Source organism: Zingiber officinale, chromosome 4A (genome assembly GCF_018446385.1).
Source record: "Zingiber officinale cultivar Zhangliang chromosome 4A, Zo_v1.1, whole genome shotgun sequence".
Classification (NCBI taxonomy): Eukaryota; Viridiplantae; Streptophyta; class Magnoliopsida; order Zingiberales; family Zingiberaceae; genus Zingiber; species Zingiber officinale.
This window is the reverse complement of record NC_055992.1, coordinates 77,578,624-77,583,359: the sequence shown is the minus strand read 5'-3', so window position 1 is coordinate 77,583,359 and position 4,736 is coordinate 77,578,624. Positions and strand designations below refer to the sequence as shown.

Genomic DNA, 4,736 nt, shown 5'->3' with positions numbered 1-4,736 from the left:
TCTTTAAAGACATGTTTTAAAATTTATTTCCAAACAGATGAATGTATGCTCTAGGATGAGCATTTGAATATAATGAAGGTATGAGACCTTTGTTATGATGTTGTGAACAACAGGTGTGGTCGTGACCAACATGAAGATAACTCTTACGGTGCATTTGGTTGGTATCCTTGATAACCTTAGTTATCCATTCAAGGTTATCAATGAAAACCCTGTTTGTTTTAGGTAATCGATGATTCTCGAGTAATGTTCCATTCCCGACACGTCAGCAAAAGGGGCATGTAACTTAGAATCGGAAAACCTTGGAAAATTGAGGTTTTTCTTGATTCCGGAGTTAACAAAATTTTTTTACCCAAAATACTCTCGAATAGGAGAAAATATGACAAAAAAAAAATGTAAATAAAAAAATATAAAATATAAAAAATAAAATAAAAAACATAAAAAATTAAAAAATTGTAAAAAACATAAAAATTTTAAAAAATAGAAAAACCATTAAAAAAATAATAATAATAAATGGGGAAAAGATAAAAACATAAAAATAGAAAAAACGTAAAAAATTTTAAAAATTAAGAAAATGTAAAAAATAATAATAATAGACATAAAAAATATATATATAAAATAAAAAATTAGAAAAAAACATTTTAAAAAAAAAGAACATAAGAAAATATAAAAAATATAAAAAGTAAAAAAATTAAAAAAAAACTTTAAAAATTTTAAAAAATATATAAAACCTAAAAAAATAAAAAAATGAAAAGAAATAAAAAAATAAAAAACACATATAAATAAAGAAATTCATGAAAAAGAAAAAATAAAAAAACGTAGAGTTTAAAAGATATATATGGTTGGTTTTGTAACTAAGGATAATATAGTAAAATATTAAATTATGTTATTCATTAAAACCTTCAAACAAATAAGTTTTTATTGCATTACCTATGTTAAACCAAATAACATTTGGTTATATTTTATTACCCATAACCTTGGTTATGTGATCACTTGGTAATCACATAACCAAAGTTATACATGATAACTTGAACTAAACACACCCTTAAGGCGAAGGGTTTTTAATATATGCCAAAATGGGAGAATGTAGGGTTTAAATTAGGAAATTCTCCATGTTCACAGTGGGAGATTGTGAAACTCTTATGCTAAGAGAGAGAATGAAGGAAACTCTCATTTATATTTTGACATGAAGAAGAAGTTGAGGCTATGAGATTAGCCTAACTTAAAGGTATTATCAAACATCAAAAATGGAGAGATTATTGGTGCAATTTCCCCTGGGTCAAGGTTGACCAGGTTGACTAAGTTTGAGTTGGCTCAAGTTTGAGTCTAGATGTTTGAGTTTTGATGTTTGACAATATATGAAGATTGCTAGTGCAATTGTCCATTTTGATAGATTGGCCAAGGTTTGACAATTTGATGTGATAAAGAGTCAAATAGGTTAAGGTTGATTAGATGTTTTACTAGAAAGTCTTAACTGGAGGTTAGGCAAGGGCAAGTCCAATAGGAGTGTTGGCAGAAAAACAAGAGTTGAGTAGGTCAAGGTTAACCAAATACTTGACTAGAAAGTCCTAGTGAGTGAAGCCAGATAGTTTGAAAGACCTTAGTAATTGAAACTAGGTAGAAGGAAATTCTGATAAATGAAGCTAGGTGAAAAATCCTAGTGAGTGAAGTTAGACAGATAAAAGCCTTAGTGAGTGAAGCTAAGCAGATAGAAAGTCCTAGTGAGTGAAGCTAGACAGTTAGGAAATCCTAGTGAGTGAAGCTAGGTAATGGAAAGTCCTAGTGAATGAAGTCAGGCAGTTAGAAAGCCCTAGTGAGTGAAACTAGGCAAATAAAAGCCTTGGTGAGTGAAGCTAGGCATGAGGAAATCCAAGTGGGTCAAGGTTGACACCTGGTGTTTGGAAATCTAAGTGGGCCATGGATGACTGGACACTGATGTTCGTAGATTATATACACTTACTTAGCATGTTTTGATGCACATTCATATATTTTACACATGCTTTGTCTATGCACTTTCATACTCTTAGTCTTACTTCAGAATAATTACTCTTCTTTGTTCAGAGATCTGCTCTTGTATATTTTCTGCTTACAAGAGTCGGATGTGGAGAGGAAATGATGTTTGTGGTCAATCTTGTCAACAAACGAAGGAAGATAGTACTGACCATGTGAGCCACATGGCCATGCCAAAGAAGTAAGGAGGAAAATGACCTTAGTCATGTGGTGCAAACAGGCCGTGTAGCTTTACTAGAGGAGGAGCATGACATGGTCGTGTGGATCCATACGGCCGTGTCATCCCAGCAGCTTTTTCAGTACATGATCGTGTAAATCTACACGACTCTAGAATGAAGGCAAGATCAGGTCGTGTGTGCCACACGGCTATGCAAGTTTTCTAAAAGCCAAGAATGGCTTGGCCGTGTGAACCACACGACCGTGTAAACCAACCAGAGATGCAGTAGAACACGGTTGTGTAGATCTACACAGCCGTGTCACCTCGACCGAGAACAAAACTTGTGAGGCCGTGTGAGAGTCACATGGCCATGGCACGGGATGTGTGGTGCCTGTGCCTTGCTCTATATAAGGGGGTTTCTTCCTCTTAAAAGGGGAGGAGGCTCTCCCTTTAGGGGAGATTCAATTTGGGGGCTATTCTTCATCATCTCTAGCTTTGTTCCAGTGATCCTAAGCCATCTCCACCTTCATATCGACTCTAGAAGCTAAGGATTGGTTCTGAAGATCACTCATTGTCTCTAGATAAGTATTTATATTCTCTCTTCTCGATGGGGATTGGAATGTTTGTAATCTCTTTATCTTCGGATCTCTATCTTTGTACTATGGAGTAGATTCATTATTCTAAGATTAAGAGAGTAATTGTGGTGTGATTTAATGTATGAATCTCATGGATATGCTAATTTCCTATTTAGATGATGTTGATATGTTTTGGATTTATTTAATCTTGTGTGGATGCTTATGTTTGGATCTAATTACCATGTTTGATTGAATGTTTGTGAGACTTTTGGATCCTGTGGAGGGATACCCTAGATCATATGACTGAGCTGCGTTTGTGATAGGCTGCCCCGCTAACGGACGTCTAGGGGATAATCTTGAAAGGTGAAGCTAGTCTCTACAAGGAGGTGGGATAGTTGAATGCATTTAGTTCTTGTACTTTTATGTAAATTGAGTGGTGTTGTGATTTTGTGTTGTATAACCGAGGGGCGTTGGTGACAGGTTGCCCCGCTAATGGACTTCATAAAAATCATAATCATTTAATCGCTAGAGATGTAATCGAAGTCCCTTGCTAGTTGTCTTCTGCAAGAGAAAACCGACAACTTCCTACAAATGCATGTCAATTGAGGATATGAATTAGAGAACCATGTTACATCAATGAATATCACAATGAAACCACATTCTTAGAACACTCACCAAACCATATATTTCATTTACTTTCCTAGTTTCATTTCTAGTTGCTACTTAGTTCATTCCTTACCTTGTTGATTGTTTAGTTAATTCTATGTGAGACATCTCTTATGCTTATAACCAGTCCCTGTGGGATCGATATCTTTTTATTACTGATGATGAAACCTTGCACTTGCGGTTGTGTAACAAGTTTTTGGCGCCGTTGTCGGGGATTGCGTCTATAACATTAGAGATAATCATTTGAGTTTGACTAAACTTTTCTTTTCTTTTTATTACATAGTTATAACTAGTCTTAGAAATTCTGTTTCCACAATCTTATCTTTTATTTCTGATTACTTTTTCTGTAATTTGTCTTGTTGCAATTCAAATTCTATATTTTCTATTTTCAAAATTTCAGTTTAGTTGTTCTTTGCCTTTCAAGTAAAGAGAAAATTTTGAGACTTGTGATCTTATTCTTTGTATGTGAAGATCTAACTTTGCAGATGATTTGTTACCTTTTGATCTTAAAATTAATAGAACCTTTCATAAAAGAAAAACCCCCCAAATACATCTAGAAGAACAAGAACACTCAAATATGGCAAACAAACCACTGAAAGATTATGCTGCACCGTATGCAAGAGGACTTCATTCTAGCATCATAAGGCCAGCTGTTGAAGCCAATACTTTTAAAATCAAGCCCATGATAATCACTATGGTACAACATAATCAGTTTGGAGGCGGACCACAAGAAGATCCTAATCAACATTTTGAAGTTTTCTATAAAATATGTGGTACGATGAAAATGAATGGTGTTCCAGCAAAAGTAGTGCAATTATTATTATTTGGGTTTTATTTGAGAGACAAAGTCAAACAGTGGCTAAATTCTTTGCCTGTAAATAGTATATCCACTTGAGAATAATGTGAGTAACAATTTCTGGACAAATTCTATCCTCCAAGCAAAACTGCTCATATGAAAAATTTAATAGCAAGCTTCAAACAGTCAAACTTTGAATCATTATTTGAAGCATAAGATAGATACAACAATATGCTCAGACAATGCTCACATCATGGATTGGAAAAATGGCTAGTTCTACATACATTTTATAACGGCATCAACTATCATACAATGGTGTCTCTAGATTCTGCAGCTGGAGGGGCACTTATAAACAAAAGCCTAGATGAAGTTGAGTGTATTATTAAAAGTGTAGTACAAAACCATCATCAATGAGCAACAGAAAGAAGTGGAGGCTATTCTTATCCAAACCCAGTTAAAGCATCAAGAAAATTTGATGTAGATGCAATTACTTTGATGTCTTCAAAACTAGATGCTCTTACTAAAAAGCTGGAAA

The 4,736-nt window shown here is 34.2% G+C and overlaps 1 non-coding gene across 1 annotated transcript; it reads right to left on the bottom strand.

The window, feature by feature from the left end:
• Positions 1–4,354: 4,354 nt before the first annotated feature.
• On the bottom strand, positions 4,355–4,461 carry LOC121974058. The gene has a single exon (XR_006109928.1). It is a non-coding gene; the product is annotated as a small nucleolar RNA R71 (small nucleolar RNA).
• Between the last annotated feature and the right edge of the window lie 275 nt (positions 4,462–4,736).